This window comes from Giraffa tippelskirchi, chromosome 11, assembly GCF_054371585.1.
Source record: "Giraffa tippelskirchi isolate mGirTip1 chromosome 11, T2T-mGirTip1v1.2.pri, whole genome shotgun sequence".
Taxonomy (NCBI): domain Eukaryota; kingdom Metazoa; phylum Chordata; class Mammalia; order Artiodactyla; family Giraffidae; genus Giraffa; species Giraffa tippelskirchi.
In genome coordinates, this window is record NC_137285.1 from 52178662 (window position 1) to 52201862 (window position 23201).

At 41.2% G+C, this 23201-nt stretch overlaps 1 protein-coding gene across 10 annotated transcripts in view; it reads left to right on the top strand.

Moving 5' to 3' along the window:
- Positions 1-23201, top strand: part of IL15 (interleukin 15) — a 318782-nt gene that overhangs the window by 220973 nt on the left and 74608 nt on the right. For 2 of the 10 annotated variants that reach the window (XM_081543544.1, XM_081543542.1), the window contains exon 1: positions 14827-15482. The exons of 1 other annotated variant lie outside the window; for it this stretch is intronic. The gene's annotated coding sequence lies outside the window, so the exon portion shown is untranslated. Of the gene's footprint in view, positions 1-14826; positions 15483-18719; positions 18810-23201 lie in introns of those variants that run through there. 7 more of the 10 variants (XM_081543547.1, XM_081543545.1, XM_081543546.1 and 4 more) reach the window with 5 other exon arrangements.

Genomic DNA, 23201 nt, shown 5'->3' on the forward strand with positions numbered 1-23201 from the left:
ATTCTGGAATTGTCACCAATTCAGTAAATATTGAATAAGTGTTAAGAAATATAGTTCTGAAAAGGGTACAGATTTATGATTATATGCAGATTATTAATTGCAGAAAAACCTTCTAATTCAACTAATTAGAATGTTTTGTATTTCTGAATTTAGTATTTTTGTATATCTGAATATCTGTGCAGAGAAACGGGTGCCTTCTGTGCTCATGATAGGTAAATATCTGAAAAAAAAATTAGTGTTTTAAAGCTAGAGACTTTAACTTCAGAGTTAGAGCTAGAATTCTGTGCTAAACATAACCAGAAGCATGCAAAATATGTATGTTTAAAGCTGATTACTAAAATGTTAGGGCTTCCCAGGTGGCACTAGTGGTAAAGAACCTGCCTGCCAATGCAGGAGACATAAAAGATGTAGGTTTGATCCCTGGGTTGGTAAGATCCCCTGGAGGATGGCATGGCAACCAACTCCAGTGTTCTCGACTAGAGAATCCCTCGGAGAGAGGAGCCTGACAGGCTACAGTCCGTAGGGTTCCAAAGAGTCGGACACGACTGAAGCGACTTAGCATACACGAGTGCAGTATGACGTTAATTATTAACATTGCAAAATTGCAATGTTTCTATGTCCAACTAAAGAATGATTAAAGCATTGTACTACACATTCATTAAACTTGGGTTTTGAAAGATGTCAAATGACATGGGATGTAAACATGTTAGGTGCAAAAAGTATCATTATTTTTATACTCTGAAGAATATAATTTGAAAATAAAATTTTAAAAGACCCTCTATATACAGTATGATCACATTAAAGGAAAAGACTGGTGCTATGCTTAACATTACTTAGCTTTTAATGGTAAGATTCCAGGTGATTTTTATGCCTTTCTTTAGGTATTATGTATGTATTATGTGTTTCTATATTCAAGTCAAATAGGAGGTAGGATGCGGGTAGAGAGGAGAAGGGAGGAGAGTGGGGATGGGAGGAGAAGGGAGAAGAGGAGAGAAAAATGAATCACTTCCCAGACCTGGATATATTTGATTCCATCATACCATCAGAAAGGAATAAAGTGTTAATGAGGGAAGGTTGCTGGGTGCTAGAAGCAGACAAAAGGGAGGACCTGTTGGTGCTGTCGGTTCAGGCACTCTCTAGGGAAAAGTGTCTCGATAAGATAGCATGGTTATTTCATTGGGCTATTGAGAATCGATGTGCGTGATATTATAAAATCCTAAGATCCAAAGCTCAACGTTCGGAAAACTAAGATCATGGCATCTGGTCCCATCACTTCATGGGAAATAGATGGAGAAACAGTGGAAACAGTGTCAGACTTTATTTTGGGGGGCTCCAAAATCACCGCTGATGGTGATTGCAGCCATGAAATTAAAAGACGCTTACTCCTTGGAAGGAAGGTTATGACCAACCTACGTAGCATATTTAAAAGCAGAGACATTACTTTGCTAACAAAGGTCCATCTAGTCAAGGCTGTGGTTTTTCCAGTAGTCATGTATGGATGTGAGAGTTGGATGGTGAAGAAAGCTGAGCACCAAAGAATTGATGCTTTTGAACTGTGGTGTTGGAGAAGACTCTTGAGAGTCCCTTGGACTGCAAGGAGATCCAACCAGTCCATCCTAAAGGAGATCATTCCTGGGTGTTCATTGGAAGGAGTGATGTTGAAGCTGAAACTCCAATACTTTGGCCACCTCATGCAAAGAGTTGACTCATTGGAAAAGACCCTAATGCTGGGAAGGATTGGGGGCAAGAGGAGAAGGGGATGGCAGAGGATGAGATGGCTGGATGGCATCACCGACTCGATGGACATGGGTTTGGGTAAACTCCGGGAGCTGGTGATGGACAGGGAAGCCTGGAGTGCTGCGATTCATGGGGTCGCAGAGTCGGACACGACTGAGCGACTGAACTGAAGATCCGAAGGTTATTAAGCATCAAATTATGTAACGAAAGTCTGTGCTTAGTCACTTGGTTGTGTCTGACTCTGTGACTCCGTGGACTGACTATAGCTCAGCAGGCTCCTCTGCCCATGGGGATTCTCCAGGCAAGAACACTGGAGTGAGTTGCCACGCCCTCCTCCTGAGGATCTTCCCAACCCAGGGACTGAACCCAGGTCTCCCACATTGCAGGCAAATTCTTACCGTCTGAGCCACAACAAAAAGTCCGGACCATATTAAATTTGCTGATTTTATTATGATGGGGCTCCTGACAACCCAACAGCTGGCCTCTCCTTGGGACAGCCTGACCTCAACTTGTTGATGCAAATGAAAACTTTGTCATGTAAATTATCTGGAGTTAATTTTCATATGGCTTGGAAAGTATGATATGCTTGACATCATTTTGTAAATGAAACTGTAGATAAAAATGGACTTGTCCAGGATCATAGAGAAATGACATGGTGAATCTGGTATTTGAACCCAAGTAGGTCTCTCTCTCTCTCCCTCTGCCCATGCTCCCTAGTATATACTTACTGTCTGGCATGTGGAAGACACACATCTCTAATCCCCAAACTAGCAGCGTAAGGCAGGGATTCTTAAACAAAAAACAGCCATGTGCTCTTCAGTCTGTCCCAACTCTAAGACACTTATTGATCTGATTTTTGAGAGGCTAATCATTACGAAGCTGACCACCAACCATCTCAGTGAGGAAACAATATGAGAGCAAACATGGGAAATCCACAAACAAGTTTGCTCAAGTGCAAAGGAGTATTTAATGTGGATTGACATTAATATGGGAAGCTCCTTGACGGAGAACTGTCTTGAGGCAGCCTGTGAGAAAAGATTTGGCTCAGTGTGTCAAATGTTAACCAGAAAAGGAGCTACAGAAGCACACACCTGAAGGGATAGGAGTAGGAGGCAACAAAACTGGTGTGTTCTTTAGGGTAAATATAATTGTACAAAACTGTACAGACAGATGGAACTCAGTAGATCAGTTAACGGGAGACTTTTAAAAATACTGGCCTGAGAAGTTAGTATCTGATTTTTATAGGCAATTACCTTACGGTTCAGCTCTGATTGCTGTCTTGTATTGTAAAAATGGTGTTTGACATTTTTTTTTAACTTTGCACATCAAAATAACACTTTATCCTCTTGTCTCTCTGTTAACTCAAAAAGATACCCAATAAAAATGAAAATTTTATCGCTTATTTTGAGACATTGTGTTGCAACTCTGTTGTAGATGTGATTTTTTTCCTCCACATATAGAAGAGTATTTAATTCAGACTATACAACAAGATCAGATGGCTCAGTGACAAAGCTAAAAGCGCCATAGGTTCCCAGAAAACAATGCTGTTTTCACAATTAATTTGAAGTAATATCACAAGATTATTTTAATTGGCTAGTTTTCTTTTCCCTGTGGTGGTTTTGGATTCAATCTCCAAGTGTATGTAAATCTGTGTGTGTTTTATTGAAACACAGTTGGAATTAAGGAAATGGAACTTTATATATTTCTCCAGCTATATGTCCTTTGGCATATTAATCTCTTTGAAACCCAGTTTTACCATATGTAAACTGGAGATAATAGTGTCTATCTTGTTGACTTTAGTTTTAGGATTAAAAATGATGCATGATGGTCCAGTGCCTAAGACCCTGAGCTCCCACGGCGGGTGGCTGGGATTCAACCCCTGGTCAGAGAACTAGATCCCACATGCCACAACCAAAGATTCCGAGTGCTTCAACTAAGACTCGGCAGAGCCAAATACATAAACAAATATATTTTTTTTAATGATGCATATTAAGCTGCAAGGGTATAGCTAACATAGGGTAGGTAGTGAGTAACATAGCAATTGTTAATCATTTATGGGCCAATACTTAACTAGCATGCAGTATGTTAGAGGTGAAAGTGAAAGTTGCTGAGTCATTCCCAACTCTTTGAGACCCCATGGACTATACAGTTGTTGGACTTCTCCAGGCCAGAATACTGGAGTGGGTAGCCTTTCCCTTCTCCAGGGGATCTTCCCAACCTAGGGATCAAACCCAGGTCTCCCACATTGCAGGCAGATTCTTTTCCACCTAAGCCATAAGGGAAGCCCAAGAATACTGGAATGGGTAGCCTATCCCTTCTCCAGAGGTTCTTCCTGACCCAGGAATCAAACCTGGGTCACCTGCATTGCAGGTGGATTCTTTACCAACTAAGCTATCAGGGAAGCCCCAGAAGGTGCTTCTTCTATCAGAGAAAATGAAGCTTTGCTAATAGAGATTGGCTCAAATATTGGATTTACCACTTAATTTCTGTGTGATCCTAGACAACTTTATCTTAGATTTTCAGTTTCTAAATGAATAGTGTCCACTTGGCCAGACAGATTTAAAACTAGGCTCACATTATACTGCTTAACAATTCAATATTTTCCATATTATATCATGCTGACATCACAACATCTAATCTCAGTGAATGGACATCTGGGAGATAAATTTGTATGACTAATGATACTTGCTTAAATAGATCATACCTTAAGCCTTCAATTACAGGTTTGCTTTTCTCTCCCCTTTTGAGTGCACAAGAATTAGCATACACCTGACATCAAAATTCTCATTAAACTATCATGGGGGGAGAAAGCTAGTCAATTGAAATGACATTGTGATATTACTTCAAAGTAATTATGATAGAAGATTTGAACAGATAGGGTTATCTGGAAGCCATTATTTGTGATTATACCAACCTACAAAAATCAACCACAACATATTGTAAACTTCTCAATGGTAGCAATTAGTTTATGTATTTTCCTTTTGGAAAGGAAGAACTGTACCTTATATTACTTCTGTATAATCTGTGGCATGTAGTTGATTCTGAGTGCAGAGTTAGCAATAAATAAATGCTCATGAAATACTGGTTTGATAACATTAGCATTAGGTCTGTCAAAGCTGGTTTTGAATATTCACATCTTAGATTTGGCACAGTAAACTTAGGTATGTTAGTCGCTCAGCTGTGTCTGACTTTTTGTGACCCCTTGGACTGTAGCCCTTGAGGCTCTTCTGTTCATAGGATTTTCCAGGCAAGAATACTGGAGTGGGTTTCCATTTCCTTCTCCAGAGGATCCGCCTCACCCAGGGATCAAACCCAGGTTTCCTATATTGTAGGCAGATTCTTTACCACTGAGCCACCAGGGAAGCACTTAGGTATAAATGCAAACCAATGTAGATTTTAAAGGGAAGATTTGTATCTGACGGGTGAGACCAGCAAATGTAGCAGTACATACCATAATTATTTATTCATGTAGAGATGAAAGTACCTTCAAATACTATGCATAATTATTTCCAACACTTCTATGTTCACTGTGTTTGAGCATAAAAGTTGATTTTACAAACATAAGATTTTCCTTTGCCTGCACTAGAACCTCATTTCTTATTCATGTTTCAAAAAGAACAAAATATACCAAACCTCCCTTTTTGAAAGTCATTTTTCGAGGAAATGCTCATTCAATGTTTTTGTGAGTTTCTGCAATCAAATAGTAAACTATGACATGGTTTCTTGGAATACACCTTATTTTCTGTGTGCTATATTGGACAAGAATTCAAATAGGTATTATATTGCTGCTGCTGCTGCTTAGTCGCTAAGTCATGTCCGATTGTGCGATCCCGTGGACAGGAACCCTCCAGGCTCCTCTGTCCATGGGATTTTCCAGGCAAGAATACAGGAGTGGGGTTTCCATTTCATTCTCTAGCAGATCTTCCAGACCGGGTGATCAAACCTGCGTCTCTTTGTGTCTCCTGCAATGGCAGGCAGATTCTTTACCACTGAAATACCTGGGAAGCCCAGGTATTATATTACATCTACCTAAATTTTATTTTGCTGTTTCAACTACATAAGAGGTGTTACTTCCATGATTTAATTAACACAGTGTTTATCGACAACACTTTTTTACACTGAACCGGTGCTGGTTTTTGATGAGTTCTTCTTAGGGACATTACAGAATGTAATCATCATTATTGTCTCTTTTAATTTAAGATCTATAGGTGAGGAATTTTAGTGATAGCCTTGTCGCTTCTTAAGGCATGTAGAGGAGGAAAGATAATTTTCCCTCAACCCTCCAGGTTCTTGACTGAGACCCATAACAAGGAGTAGTTTAATAAAATGTACACCTCCTGTATACATGGGAGATACTCAAGAAAACCGGGTAACTCTCTGAAATTGCCCAGCCACCATCTTAAATATCATCTCTAGTTAAAGACAAAAGAATGATGTTGTGGTGTGGTCAGTGGGGGGGCCAGTTATGGGAGGTTACCAGGAAAAGCACAATAAACAAGGGTATGATGCTTAACAGATTTAAGTTCCTGCCTTCTCCAGTCACAAGTGTTTCCAGAGAATTCTTTCTCATCTGCTTCTTGGTACAGAGATGAAGACACTCTTAAAATCAAGCTTTCTCTTATAAATGTATAGTTCTCTTAGAAAAGGATAGCTACTTGGTTTTCAGAGCTTTCTTTGTGTCTGCTGTTTCTTATAAATAACCAGCTCAAGATAATCCCTATGCCTGAGGCATATTTAGGGGTGACAAATTCTAATGACCTTCAGGGATCTGTTCTGAGCTCTGCCATTGCTTGCATGTTTTACAAAGTGTGAATCATCTTTCTAGTTTCTTTCTGCTTTTTTCTTGTGGGGGGTGGTGGCAGTGTCTGGGATCTTAGATCCTGGTTCAGGGGTCAAACCCAGGCCCCCTCAGCTAAAGTGCTGAGTCCTAACCACTGGACTGCCAGGGAATTCTCTTTTTAAGATTTTGTACAACTAAAGCCATTCCTGGCAATAATGTTTCTTAGACTCCTTTAACCAGAGTGAGTTAGACTTCAGTTTAAATTTCAGATTCTCCAGTCAAATTGTATAGGAGGACTTTTAAATTTTAACAAAAATAAATCAAGTTGTAAATGGCTATTAGTAGGTGAATAGTCAATTAAGTTGTACAATTATTACAAATACTGGATGTTTATTGCCATAGAGGCATGTTTATAACGCCTAAACATTTAAAGCATTACACTAAAGTGTAAGTGAATCAAATGCAGAGCATATCTGGTGGTGAAAATAGTTATTTGGCTGTTATGGCTCCTCTTTCTCAATTAGCATTGATAATGGAGTTTATTCCAGGAGAAAGTGATGTCTCTTCAATAGCACTTTGCAAGTGCATTTTCTGGAATACAAGTTCTGCTCATTAACTGGGGTTCTACTGCAAAATGGTTTTTTTAACCAATAAATTTGAGAAATAAGCTAAACAGTATTAAACAGACTACTTTATTGCAAGATTCTCTAGAACCTTTAGTATACTGGTAGTCATTGTGGACCTTAACAGGAGAAAAAGTTAATAATTTGATGACATCCAATTATTTTACTTTGTTTCATTCATTGTACTTTTGGTCTGCAAAGAAATCTTTACCTACATCTAGATTGTAAAGCATTTTCTTCTATGCTTTCTTCTGGAAAGTTTATATATTTTTAACTTTTCCATTTCGGGCTATGAGCCATTTGTGTTAATTTTCACAAATGATGTTGTTGTTATTGCAGTTGTGTCTGACATTTGCGACTCCATGGACTTCGGCATGCCAGGCTTCCCGCCCTTCACTATCTCCTGGAGTTTGCTCAAACTCATGCCCGTTAAGTTGATGATGCCATTCAAGCATCTCATCCTCTTTCACGCCCTTTTCCTGCCTTCAATCTTTCTCAGCATCAGGGTCTTTTCCAGTGAGTTGGCTCTTCGAATCAGGTGGCCAAAGTATTGGAGCTTCAGCTTCAGCAACAGTCCTTCCAATGAATATTCAGAGTTGATTTCCTGTAGGATTGACTGGATTGATCTCCTTGCTGCCCAAGAGACTCGCAGGCATTTTCTCCAGCACCATAGTTTGAAAGCATTGATTCTTCAACACTCATCTTTCTTTATAGTCCAACTCTCATATCTTTACGTGACAACTGGAAAAACCCTGATTTTGACTAGATGGACCTTTGTTGGCAGAGTGATGTCTCTGCTTTTTAATATGGTGTCTAAGTTTACCATAGCTTTTCTTCCAAGGAGCAAGCATCTTTTAATTTCATGATTCCAGTACTGTCTGCAGTGATTATAGAGCCAAGAAAAGAAGTCTGTCACTGTTTCCATTTTTTCCCCTTCTATTTGCTATGAAGTGATGGGACCAGATGCCATGATCTTAGTTTTATGAATGTTGAGTTTTAAGCCAGCTTTTTCACTCTCCTTTTTCACCTTCATCAAGAGGCTGTTAGTTCCTCTTCACTTTCTGCTATTTCTGAGGTTGTTGATACTTCTCCTAGGAATCTTGATTTCAGCTTGTGATTCATCCAGCCTGGCATTTCCCATGATGTTCTCTGCATATAAGTTAAATAACCAAGGTGAAAATATACAGCCTTGACATACTTCTTTCCCAATTTGAAACCAGTCCATTGTTCCATTTCTGGATCTAACTGTGGCATCTTGACCTGCATACAAGTTTCTCAGGAGGCATGTAAGCTGGTCTGGTATTCCCATCTCATTAAGAATTTTCCATAGTTTTTTGTGATCCACAAAGTAAAAGTCTTTAGCGTAGTCAATGAAGCAAATGTTTTTTTCTGGAATTCTCTTGCTTTCTCTATTATCCAATGAATGTTGGCAATTTGATCTCTGGTTCCTCTGCCTTTTCTAAATCCAGGTTGTACATATGGAAGTTTCTGGTGCATGTACTGCTGAAGCCTAGCTTGAAGGATTTTGAGCATTACTTTGCTCGCATGTGAAGTGAGTGCAATCATACAGTAGTTTGAACATTCTTTGGCATTGCACTTCTTTGGTATTGGTATAAAAACTGACCTTTTCCATTTCTGTGGCCTCTGCTGAGTTTTCCAAATCTGTTGGCATATTGAGTGCAGCACTTTAACAGCATCATGTTTTCGGATTTGAAATAGCTCAGCTGGAATTCCATCACCTTCACTAGCTTTGTTCATAGTGATGCTTCCTAAGGTCCACTTGACTTCAAACTCCAGGATATCGGGCTCTCAGTGAGTGACCACACCATCAGAGTTTTCCAGGTCATTAAGACTCCGTTGTGTTTTTTTTTTTATAGTTCTGGGTATTCTTGCCACCTCTTCTTAATCTCTTCTGCTTCTGTTAGGTCTTTCCTGTTTCTGACCTTTATTGTGCCCATCCTTGCATGAAATGGTCCCTTGATTTCCAATTTTCTTGGAGAGATCTCTAGTCTTTCCCATTCTATTGTTTTCCTCTATTTCTTTACATTGTTCACTTAAGCAGACCTTCTTATCTCTCTTTGCTGTTCTCTGGAACTCTGCGTTCCGTTAGATATATCTGTCTTTTCTCTCTTGCTTTTAACTTCTCTTCTTTGTGTATGTATTAAATGCATACATACACATATATATGTACAATACATATGTGTATGTGTACATATGTATTTATATACATACATACATACATATCTATATGTTTTCAAAGTTTTGATTTTAGCAAGAATTTAACACCAATAAATGACAGATGAAACTATTTTTGAACAAAAATAAACTCAAATATTTATGTAGGGCCTATTTGCTAGCCATATGATCAAAATCAATGTCAGTTTTAACTGGCTGATACTATTGGTGTTGACTTTGGTTCACACCCTTTATTAAAGTTATGACATATTGTAAAAAGTGCTCCATTTAAATTAGAGGACTTTATGGACTCTGAGGGAGAAGGTGAGGGTGGGACGTTCTGGGAGAATAGCATTGAAACATGTATATTATTATATGTGAAACAGAACACCATTCCATGTTCGATGCATGAGACAAAGGCTCAGGGCCGGGGCAATGGGATGACCCAGAGGGATGGGATGGGGAGGGAGGTGGGTGAGGGGTCCAGGAAGGGGAATACATGTAAACTCATGGCTGATTCATGTCAATGTATGGCAAAAACTATTACAATATTGTAAAGTAATTAGCCCCCAACTAAAATAAATAAATTTATTAAATAAATAAATAAATAAAATAAAAAATAAATAAATAAATTAGAGGACTAACTCAAGTAATGTGTATTTTCCATCCTCAGCAAGTATATGTGATGAAAATGAAATCCCTTTTTATAATTAATCATTGAAATAAATGCCAAGAAGACCCAGTCATATTGCGTACATTTATAATACACTCTCATGAATCTAAGTAAGGTAATTAATGTATTTTGAACTAGATTGTGATTGATAAGATCAGTCTTAAAAGACTGTTCAGAGTAGTATTATTAGCACATTAAATTATCTCTTGGTTCTAGTTAAACCCCTTCTTCTTCTTACTAAATAACAAAACATTTAAGATACTATATACTTTTACTCATATTAAATATTATGTCATTATTTAATTATTTTAAATTCATTTACAGCTTGACACTAGGTGCCATTTCTCCTTCTTTGCCATGGGTACCCTTTGACTCTGCAGTCCAAACAAAATCACCATCTTTAATGGGCATCTGCCTGAAGGTATCAGCCACTAGTTCTGTTTATGACCTGCAGCAGAGCTCTGCCAGCCTGTTTTCAGTGATTTTATTCAAATAATCTATTTTATAAAGGAGTTGCAAACTTCATGGCAGTTTCATTACAGAAATACAACGAGATCAGGAAGCAGAAATTCAAGGGAACTGATGAGTTTCCTCCCTGGTGGCAGCTAAAATTACTCTAGAACAAACAAAATATAACAGTCAGATACTGCCTGAAAGCAAAGGCTTCTTTTCTCAGAAGCTGTGGAGGGCGGGTCAGTTTAGAGGTGGCAGGGGTTAGGGGTAGACTCAAGCTAGACCACCCGAGATCAGATCCTTGCAGGGGACCACCCAATTGCATATGAACTGCAGGCCACTTGTGAAATTTCTTGTGGCCTTGGTTTCTCCATCAGTAAAATGGAGGTAATAGTTGTTCATATTTCATAGCATTATCATGAGGATTTAATGAGCTAATATTTGTCTAGAAGTAGGCACACTTCTAGGAACTACAGAAATAGTAGCTAGTATTGCTCCACCTCTGAGAAAGCAGTAATTTAAGAAGCTCTTAAAAACTTTCTTTAAGAGGAAGAATGTTGCTCTTGGTTGTCAGGACCACCAAAAATACTGAGATGGGAAGCAACCTCGAGGTAAGGTTTTAACCAAAATGGCACCTTGAGGGGTCCCAGTCTGTGTTTTACAAAGACCAGAAGGTCAGCTTCTTCTTGTTCTGTGATCTGCTCCTTAGGAGAGCCATAAATAAGGTCACAGTCATGGACTTTGAACACTAAGTCAGATGAGCTAACTTTCAACTGCTTCCACGTAGTCACCAAAGCTACAGAAAACATTCGCTAGCCATTTATTTTAAAGAAAACTAGCCAATTAGGTAATATTGTCTTTTGAATGAAAAATCCAATATTAAAATTTATTCCATTATGATTTTATTATTTTTTTAATTAAAAGAAAGATTATTAGCGTCACTTCTGTGAGATTTAGCTAATTTTTACTTCTTTCCACATGGTACTTTTATTAGTTACCTTTAGGCAATTTCATCAATCTTGGCCTTTGCTTTTAATTTATACAGTGGGATTTACTTGTTCATTGGTGTGAGCAATTTTTAATACCCTGCCAAACAGCCTGTGGCAACTGAAAATACAAGTTGCATACATTAGATTTCTCTTTTTGAGGCACTGCAACAAAAACAGGCTGAAAACCCAATCTCATTGAATTGCATGCATTTATATAACCAGTTCAAATATATATTTTTGTGTGTAATTGAGAAAACAAATTTGACCTACATGCTCAGGAGGCAAGTATGTAGTTGAGCAAAGTCTCTCCTATGGCCATCATCAGTTTCAATTTCAATTTGTCAACTTAAAAAATATTCACAACTCAAAAGTTGAGAGTTACGTTTTTTCCAATGGGAATTTTTAGACCTTTGAGCCTGGGAGACAGCATCTCAAGTGATGCTGAGAGAACTGTGCTGAGAGACAAGGGGAGGAGCCAGATTATATACAAGTTTTGCAACAAAGGGCAGGTAGTCTGAACGTCATATAATTGCTGTTAATTAAAGAAAACCAGATATCCCAAGTTGAGGAACTTAGAGCTTTCTGTGTATAGGAAGATGCAAGAGTCTGAGCTCACTGAAATCATTCCTTTCTTATGCATCTCAGCTATCTGGGGCCAGTTTCCTGTGTTTTTCACATCCTGAGCTTCCTTTCCTCAGGGCTCTCCATAGGGAGTGGCTGTAGTCCCAGGCTGCTAGCTAGCAGGTATTCTTCTCCTGCCTGAGTGCCCTTAGGGTTCACCAGCTCGCACTGGAGGGTTGCAATCGCTGATGATTGTGACATCCTTGATCACTGATGACGTGACATGTGTGTGTGCTCAATTGTGTCTGACGCTTTACAACCCCATTGACTGTAGTTGCCAGGCTTCTCTGTCTCTGGAATTTTCCAGGCAAAAATACTGGAGTATTCTACTCCAGGGGGTCTTCCTGACCCAGGGATCAACCTGCTTACCATGTGTCTCCTGCATTGGCAGGCAGATTCTTTACCACTGAGCCATAGGGCAGGAAATATTCCATTTCTCAACTTTCTTGTCATTTGTGTGATTTTATCTCCTGACTAAATGCTTTATATTTCATTCAGTCCATCTTGTTGTAGAGCTTCCATGTATTAGAAGCCCAATCAATATCCAGAGACCATTTATACTAATTGTATTTTACAGTTTGGCTATATGAAGAAAATTCCCATCAGTTTCACAGCACCGTGAAAACTTCTCTAGTAGCTCAGAAAATTCATGATGGCCATGTATTAAAAGTGTGCTATCAGACACTGATGTCTGTCAGCCCTGGGGTCAGCCAGAGCCACCAGGCTAGTGAGCTCCAGCTAAGAGTAACTTTTTTAAAGTGCTCTTAGGCAGCCAAGTGCAGCATGTGATGACCTGACCTCTGGTGGCAGTGATATTTCCTTCTGCTAGTTGTTGCTGAGTGAGGCCGAAGAGGGGCCTTACCATCTGGACAACTGCTTCAGCCATCAGCTGCAGATCGCACAGCATCTGTAGGGGCGCTGAAGGAGCCAAGAAAGACTGGAGCAGTTCAAGTCGATGAGCAGACACAGATCCACTTCTCCGTCATGAATTTCCACATTCACATATACACACACTTTGCCTTTGGGGCTGCTATGTCTATTGTAACAGAATCCAATCCTGTGCAAGCTTGACCTCAGGATGCATGTTCATTCTGCAAATCAGAGCTTCAGTGTATAGTTAGTCCCCTGCAGACAAATGAGTTCCATTCCAAGAGCACATTCCTTAAGTCCAACAAAGTTAGCCCAGGTGCCCAACTAACACAGTCAGTTATATACTACTGTACCATAATAGGTTTATAACACTTTTCACTCGAATAATACATAACAAATGCAAAAAATAAACATTTAAAATCTTACAGTACAGCACCTTGAAAAGTACAGTAGCATGTATCAGTACCAACTACATCACTGTTACTTTTACCTTGCTTCTGGAGATTCTGGGCTTGAGATATACTGAGCTACTATACTCTATACAGGACTGTACAGTAAAGTGCACAAAAGCACAGACACTTGTAGACAATGCACATACATGACAATGTATGCCAGACCAATGGACTAACTCATATGACTGGACATGTGAATGCACATTTGCATCTTTGAAAGTTTGCAACTTGAAAGTTTGTATGTAGGGGACTTAAATTTGCCATGGACAAGTCTGATTGGATTTTAAATCACTGGCATTATCACAAAAAAAATCAGTATTACATTGTCTTGAACATAAAAGAATAATTGCTTTATTTCTTTAAATATAATTTCCAACTATGGTAAAATTTTGAATGGTTGTAAAAGACTATCTACATTTTTATCTCATTTAGTTGACAGTGACTACCTAGAGCTCAAACTTTTCATAAAAATGAAGTGATTTTATATGGAACTTTAGGTACATTTAATATCTAAATCACTTCTAACATGTTTCTATTTTATTTTTAACATGTATGTAATGCAAAAGAAAGTTAAACGTTTTGCCAAGCTCCGGGGAGCCTTTTTTTTCCCTATGACATAACTCTGAAAAATTTGGGGAAGCACCCTTCCCTTAGGGATTTTCAGTGATTCACAATGTGTGCAAGGTTCTCCAAAGTGACTCCAAAAAACTGAAACCTTTTCTGCAGACTTTGAGGCATTAGAATCCCTTAGCCTCAAGGAACTTGGTTCCTTCAGCAATAACACCCTACAATAACAACATTTCACACGGTCCTATTGTAATGTGTCACAATGGACTATGCACTCGACTAGGAAAGTGGCCCGCACACAGGCTCCCTTCAAGTTCATTCACCCTCTGTGCCAACTGCCTTGGAGAATATAGTCTCCCAGGTTGTCTTCCTTCCATGGTTTCTTTAATAGGACTTCAGAGCCTTCCTTCTTCCAGCCTACAGGGAGGGTCAAGGTCTGGAGTGGCCGCCCATTCCGACCCAACACATTTTCCCTCTCTGGCGGACGCCTGGGACCTGCGCCGCGCCCACGTCTCAGTCGCAGCTCGGACAGCCTCGCATGCCACGGGGCCCGTGGATGCGGCAGATGGACTTCGGGTCACCTTCTCGCTCCTTCCCTGCATGTGTCCCACGAGAGAGGGATAGGCCAAGGCCAGCCAGCGTCCCAGGCGGCGGGGCTGGAGTGCCTAGCCTTCCTTCCTCCCCCGGGCCCTCCAGGTTCTGCGCCCCCGGGCTTGGCACTGACGGACACCTCCCAGGGGGCGCGGAACCAAGACACCTGGGGCGCCCGGCCAAGAGCTGCTGCCACCCGCCCCTCCCCCAGCCTCCGCTGGGGGTGTTTATCTTCGCCTTTCCTCCTCGCTCTTTTCTCTTTCACTTTTCTTTTCGTTGGGGGTTGGGACTCCCTGGGTTCCAGGCGCCCAGGGAAACCCCAGCCGATTTGTTTGTGGCCGCAGAGGCCCGACGCCCGGGAAGGGAGCCGGGTGACCGCGCCCACCCCGCGGCACTGCCTGCCGCCCCTGACCCTGCAGCCCGGAGTCGATGGAGGTACAGAGCTTGGCTTCTCCGCTTCGGGAGGGGAGGTGCTGGTGGCTGGAAAGGGCAAGGGAGCTTTCCCCGAAAGCCTTCGTCTCGGTCCACTCCCAGCACTGGCCGGACCCACCCGTCTCCCCACCGACCAGCTGCCAGCCGGGCCGCCCCGCCCTCTTACGGGGGAAACACTTGACCGCGACTTCGGTTTTCCGTGGCGCTAGGCGCAGAGGTTTTTCCCCTTCTGACCCTTTATTCCCGGCGCGGACTCTCCTCGCCATCCTCCGCTTCCAGCCGAGCACAGACTGCTAGTCCACTTGCGGGTCCCGCGCGGCTTGAGCGCGGCCCCGCGGTGCGCTCCGCTCTTTCCGCGTCGCCGGGTGCCCTGCGCTCCACCTACTCGGCGCGGGAGGTGGAGAGCTAGGGAAGCGCGCCCGGCTGCCCGCGCCGAGCCGCGGGGTTCGGAGAAAGGGAAGTCTCGCCGCACAGAGCGCTGAGTCCTGCACCTCATCCAGCTCAGAAAGTTCAAGTAAGGTACTGCAGTCCCCTGCTTCTTCCCTCACCCCTCCCAAACTCCCCGCCGACCGGTGCCAACTCGAGTGTGAGCTTGCACGTCTGACTCTATGTTTGTCAGTCAAATTGCCCTCCTCTTTTTTGATCAGGACACTTATCTGCCTTGGAAGAGGACTTTAAAGAATGGTTACCTTTTGACAGTCAGGCCTGGCTTTATATTATTTCCAGAAAATCAGTGCTAGAAACTTCAACGAAATGCAGGAGACTTGTACGGCCGTGAACTCCTTACTCAAAGGGGCTTTAAATGAAAATCCAGTTAATTTTTCCAAGTGTTGTTGAGATGTTGCAAGCATATACAAAATGTATTTGAATTTAGCTTATAATGTATTGAATTTAACTTGATTTTCTATGCATTTAAAAGTTTGTTAACGTCAAAGTATACGTAAAGCAAAGTTAATTTTTAAATGACGCTTATAATAGAGTCTTAAATAGGGTGAATCAGAAGTTTCAAAACTGGAAGTAAAGTGGTTGTCACTAGCGATTTCCATTATGTTTTTAAAAACTGCTGTCTGATGTTATGACATCGGTGATGGCATCTCCTTGTAACTGATAGGCATTCTCATTTTGTCAGTGTGTTTCAAGTGGCTTAGTTGACTTGATTGAATAAACAGATGAGATCTAGGTGGTTACAGCATCCTACTCTGCAGAGGTGGATGTTCTATGAAATGCATCAAGGTTCGATATACATTAAACTCCTGTCATTTTATTGGAAAGCAGTGCGGTGGCATGATAGACAAGAGGGAGCAGATACAAAGAGAAGAACATAAAGATACAGAAAGGAAAGGACTGATGACAAAGCAATAGCCATTTTAGAGTTTAAAAGTGATGAAAAAATTAAACTTGTACTTAATAATGTTAAGAAGGCTAGAAGATTGTGCAGCTTTTTCTGGTAGGCAGAAAAGGCACATCCTTGTATTTCATCCTGTTTTCTCCTCTCAGAGTTTTGATCATACTCAGAATGGCCTTTCCAGCAGGATTGTCTGCTCTAGGACAGGGTGACAGAGGGGTTAGGTTGGGTGCTGGCCTGGACTTCTGCTAGGCAGAATGTTCACTGTTTTCTGCTGACTTGGAATGGGAACTCCAGAACCTGATTTGAAGCTACAGTTTCTGGAATTAGGAATTTTCCTACAGCTTACTGGTGGGTTTAAGAAAACCAACTTGATGCTTTTTGTTTTAATACATGAAATTAATATGTAAATGTCAACAGCTGTATCTCAGGACAAAATGTTTGTCAGTGAAATACATGTTTATAAATTTCTTTGGAGGATGGGGGAAAGCAGTGGTCTAAAGTTTGATAATTGAAGAATTTAAATCCTAGAAGGATCGCCATCTCAGGTTTGCTATCAAACCTGGACTTCAGGAAGGCTGTGAATAAAGGGACTTTTTCTGAGGAAAATAGCCATAACTCTAATGATCTTTTTAAATGGATCTCAAACACAAAACAGTCTGAAAAACATTTTAAAACTTAGAAAACTGTCCTTTCTTCCTGTCTCCCATTGAGTATACTAAGTTTTATTCATTATGTAGCAGTTCCTTTGCAGGTTAGTTAGTGATAATGCAGAGTACTGTTTCAGGTCCACAACTTGAACTATGGGAAATAATATGAATCATAGCTAACACTTGTTGACTTCTTATTATGTCCCAGGTGTTATTCTAAATATGTGTGTATTTTTAAACAAATATCATAATAAACTTTTGTGGTGGTAGGGACTATATTTTATAACTGGAGAAATTGAACCATAGAGTAATTAAATAACTTGCCCACAGTCACGGAGTGAGAAAGTGGTAGAGGTTTAAGAATATCAGTATTTATGAAGGCTATTATTTCCATAAAAATATTTCTCACAATTTGACAGTGACAATCAGCCATGATTTCACTGCAATGTAGAGTGAGATAATGATGGAACACTGGTTTTATAGTAATGCTTATATGGTACTTTCATACTGACATTATTAATTATATATTTAAAGATTATCTTTAGGAGCGAATAGTAGTATCACATGGATGTCTGTATGAGTTTGGTCCTTGAAGAAAATCTTTTTATGGTTCCTGAATGAAAACATTTGTCCATTTCACCTAGTTTTTGCTGATAGAGCTTGACAAATAGTAAGCAAATGTGGATTGATGTATGTCTGTATCTAGCTATATAGCTATATATCCATTCATCCAAGTAGAATGCTGGGATTGAGGGCGTCTTCAGAAGACACTCACATAACACAAGGGAGGTGAGTGTAGTCAACTGTGTGGGAAGTCTCCTTTTCAGAAGATATTTATGGTCTGAGGGTTGGCAAGAAGCCAGCTTGTTTGTTTAGCTCAATATTAGCTTTTATATTTATTGATCCAGTGATTACAGATTTTTGTGTGGGACTGTTGAGTTGAGCATTGTTTATATGCTGGCTGGTATCCTATTTTATGGATTGGGTGGAAACATCCCATAGGAAAGTTGAGAGAACGCTTGTGAGTTTTGCCAGTAGTATTTACTCCTAATTAACGGTGGATTTTACTAAAATAGCTACAGTCAACTTCATATATGTTATTACTTACTAACTTTCTGTATGTCATGGAATTTTACCCTTTTTTAAGTTATTCAGTGCTAGAATCAGAAATAGGAATAGGAAATAAAATGCTCTTTGACCTCAGCTCAATCCAATGATAGTATTTGTACATATTCTATATCTGGAGACAGAGTATGTATACACATGTATTTTCCAGTGTTTTATCCCACTGAAAATCTTTTTTTTTATTTTTTGTTTTTTATTTTTGTTTTTTTCCCACTGAAAATCTTATGGTGCATGGCAGGTCATTTTTGGAAGAGCAGAGGACTGTATATGGACCACATGAAAATGAATTTTAAAAAGTCAGAATGCCTATTAGGTGGCTATGTTCTAAGTCGTGTCTTTTCCAAATGCTGAAGGAGAGTGACAGAAAGTGTTTGGTTAAGTAAAGGAACTGAAACTGAAAATGATCCCAGAAGAGGAAAATATGATGACTGTAAGGTTGGGGGTGGGGATGCTAATGATCTTCGTGACACACCAGCCCAGTGATATAGTCAATGAAAACTGCACCACTGAAGTCTCCTTACTGGCTCTTTTGCTCACATGCCTTCTGACAAAACTTTGGGAGAGGAAATACGTTGGCCCTTGAATGACAGAAGTTGAAACTGTGAGATCAACTTATATGAGACTTCTTTTTGACAGTAAGGACCACAGTGCTACAGAATCCGTGGTTGGTTGACTCTGTGATGCAAAACCATGGACACTGAGGAACTGCGGTACCCAGGGCTTGCTGTAAGTTATAGCAGGTTTTCCATAGAGCGGAGTGTTGGCATCCCTAACTGTGTGTTATTCAAGTGTCACCTGTATCGTCTGCACACTTTTAGCACTGATTGCTAACATTTTCAAATTATTTTCTAATTGAATGTTTTAGTTTGATATTTAGCCATATACTTTTCCAACCTGTTTGCTCTCCTTACCCCTTGGCGGGCTTCCCAGATGGTGCAGTGGTAAAGAAGTCGCCTGCCAATGCAGGAGACACAGTTTCAATCCCTGGGTCAGGAAGATGCTCTAGAGTAGGAAATGGCAACCCATTCCAGTACTTTTCCCTGGAAAATTCCATGGACAGAGGAGCCTCGTACGCTACAGTTCATGGAGCTACAAAGAGTCAGATGCAACTAAGCACACACACAAATACACCTCAGCACCAAAAAGAAGCATATACTTTGAGATTTCATTTTTAAAATAAATATTAATATTTATATTGTGAAAATTATTATTTATGTTATTTTAAGCATAGTTATTAGTACACGACTAACCAAAATAACCCATTCACTTTTGATAAGTAGTTATTGCTGCTGCTGCTGCTGCTAAGTCGCTTCAGTCGGGTCCGACCCCGTGCGACCCCATAGACGGCAGCTCACCAGGCTCCCCCGTCCCTGGGATTCTCCAGGCAAGAACACTGGAGTGGGTTGCCATGTCCTTCTCCAAGGGATGAAAGTGAAAAGTGAAAGTGAAGTCGCTTAGTCGTGTCCGACTCTTAGCGACCCCATGACTGCAGCCTACCAGGCTCCTCTGTCCATGGGATTTTCCAGGCAAGAGTACTGGAGTGGGTTGCCATTGCCTTCTCTCTCTAGTTATTAGCATAGAACTAAACTGTATTAGAAATATATATCAGAGTAGGTGTGGACAGTGTGGATATCACTGCTTTGACTACAGAAAGTGTCTCTAATAGCAATTTTCCCCCTTTCCCCTATGTTTGACACCCTGGACAGGCAAGGCACAAAGTAGGATTCTGAGTGGGGGCGAGGTCCACCTTTCTTTTGTAAAATGGGAGAAGCATCATTATGAAAGAGGAAGTGGGAAAAGAGAACTTGCTAGAAATCTGCTTGCTTCAGGCTCATTTCAGGCATATCATTCATAAAAAGGGGTTCCTATGGAAGTAGTGGATCTGGAAATTCATTTCTTTAGAACTCTCTGTGGTCGTTCAGACCTTGGAAAGTCATGGAGGTTCCCTGACAAGCTCTGATCTAGTTCATCCTTATCCCCAACAGCCCCTTCCCATGGTTTCTGGACTGCCAGGACTCACTGTGCTTCAAAGCAAGTGTGTGTGTGTGTGTGGTGTCCACACACACGCTTGAGTGTGCCTTGTGGGGCAGGCAATAAAAGAGAGAATCTGGCTGCGATAGAGTCTTCCCAATGATAGAGTTGAAGAGTAGGTTCTAGTCAGGCTAAGACAGCATTTATAGCTTCATTTCCAGTCACCTCTTCTGTGCTCCAGACACACTTGACATAGGTATTTCTCGTTACTCCTTGTCAGCCTTCTAGTGTCCTGCTCACAAAGCCCACCCTCTCTAACTTTGGCTGCCCCTTTCTACTGCCCAGAAAAAATTATTCTCTCCCTTCTATGAATTTATTTGGTGCTATCTACATTCGTCTATGAGCTTCCCAGGTGGCACTGGTGTAAAAGAACCTGCCTGCCAATGCAGGAGACATAAGAGATGCAGGTTCACTCCCTGGGTCAAGAAGATCCCCTTAAGGAGGGCATGGCAACCTGCTCCAGTGTTCTTGCCTGGAGATTCCCATGGACAGAGGAGCCTGGTGGGCTACAGGCCATAGGGTCGCAAAGAGTTGAACCTGATTGAAGCGACTTAACATGCACACGAACACTCCCCTGTAATAGCTTTTCTCTCTGTGAATTCACCTTATTATGTGTGTGTCTCTACCCTTACATTCTGAGTAAAGACAGGACAGTGTGTCCCATGTCCCCAGCCAGGGGTTGGACACATAGTTGGCTTGTATTGACCTCAGTGATCATTGAACAGTTTAACAGCTAAGCAGAGGCGTGCAAAACAGGTAGGAAACTTAAGTAACATAGCAAAACACATTGTTGGAACATTATAATATAGGCAATATTTTAGGGAAATTAGTGTAGGATAGGATTTATTGAAGAAAAGAAAGAATTGGAGCTAAGGAAACCAGCCAGAAATCCATTCAGGGATATAGTCTTGTTCCTGTTATCTACTCTAGGACCTGCATGTGTCATTTTGCCTGCTAAGTCGCTTCAGTCATTTCCGACTCTTTGGGATACTTTAGACTGTAGCTCTCCAGGTTCCTCTGTCCATGGGATTCTCTAGACAAGAATACTGGAGTGAGTTGCCATGTCCTCCTCCATGGGATCTTCCCAACCCAGGGATTGAACCCAGGTCTCCCGCATCTCCTGCATTTGCAGGCAGGTTCATTATTACTAGTACCACCTGGGAAACTGAGCTAATGCTAGTAATTCTTTTTTTAAAATTCATCATCAGTTTTTCTTCTGTCTCTAATGAGTCTTTCCTTCACCATGCAGCTTTGCTCTAATTTTTCCCATTGAAAAGGGAAACCAGAAACTCTTGATCTCATATTTCTCTCCAGCTGCCACCTGGTTTTTCTGTCCCCATTTTATAGGACAACCTTGGTAGAGCAACTCTGGTCTGTGTCCAGCGTGTCTTTCTCATCCTCCCTTGACCCAGCCAGACTATCATCCTCACCACCCCGTGAAAAATGCACTTGTCAAAGGTACCAGGAACCCATGAGAAATCCAGTAACTAGTGCTTGGTTCTCTTCCTAGGTGCCACATTAGCAGAGCCGGAAAGTTCTTTGTAAGGCTTTCAGGGAATCCTTGCTCCTCATTGTCCTTTTTCCTCACCAGCACCAGATTTAGTCTCCTTTGCTACCTCACTTTCTTAACCTCTGAATATAGGCATCTGAGGGCTCAGTTCATGGCCTTCTCTCTGTCTATGCTCTCTCCCTTGGTGATCTTAGTCTCTTGGCTTTCAATACCTTCCTAAATGATGATTCATCAGTGTATGTGTTAGTCATGACCCCTCTCTAAATTCCAGAGTTATACATAAAAGTCCCTTCACCACCCCCGATCGGATATCTAGTGCTCATTGGATTCTTGTGAAATGAAAGTCACCCAATTGTGTCCAACTATTTGGGACCCCGTGGACTGTACCCTGCCAAGCTCCTCTGTCCATGGGATTTCCCAGGCAAGAATAGTGGAGTAGGTTGCCATGCCCTTCTCCAGGGGATCTTCCCGACCCAGGGATCGAACCCGAATCTCCTGCATTGCAGGCAGGTTCTTTGCTGTTTGAGCCACCAGATGGTAAAGACCTGGATTCCTGACTTTACCCAGAAAATTGCTACACCCATGACAAGTCCATTCTTGTAACTGCACAGATCACCAATCAACCTATTAACCGTGGAGTATTCCTTTCTTCCCCTTTTCTCACACCCCACCATTTAATCTGCTGAATCACTTAGCTGTGCCTTCAAAATAGATCCCACATCTGACCTGCTTAGCACCTTCACTGCTGCCTCCCGGGTCTAGGTCACTATTATCCTGTCTCATGGTATAGTGGCAGCAGTGGGTCTGTCTTTTGCAACCCTTGTCCCTCCCCTCCACCCCCGAAGAGTTCAGTTATCTCTTTTTACTTACGTCTTACTTATCTACAAACAAATGAAAACCACTCCAGTATGCCGTGGCTTAAAAAAACAGTAACGTGTTATTTGTCATGATTCCGCAACTTGGGCTACATGCAGCTCCTCTAAGGCTACTGGAAGTGACACATCCAGAAAGATTTCCTCATCTTCCTGCCACACACCCAGGTGGATCTAGCACCTGGTGTCTATAGTCTAGCACTGGACTGGCTACGAAATTAAAGGCACCTCCTTCAATTCTTCCTTTCCCATAAGAAATCGTTCTTATTAGCGGTTGAGCACGCCATTTCTTTAGAGAGTTAGGGATCTAGAGACTTTCTGTGTCCTTCTTTTTGTTTAGCTGCTGGTGCTTTTTTGAGGGGTGCAATTTTCTTATAAACTTTGGAGGCTTCCCATCTGTCTATTAAGGATCAGTCCATTGGAAAAGACGTACCCAGAAAACTCCTGAGACAGGCTGCAGTTGACCTTGACTGTAAGTCAGAATGCTGTAGGAAAAACCGTCAAGGTCTTTAGAAACTGCTTTTTCTCACAGACAGGGTCTATAGGTGCCACCTTAAATCTCTTCTAGGTCTTAATGAGACATCTTCCAGCCACATGCGTGATTTAATCTTTAACCTCAGAGGACACTGTACTAATAGACCCTGGATTTGATCTTTGCCCTAAGACTGCTTCTTTGAGAATCTTGTGTTGCCTCGAGAGGCAAGA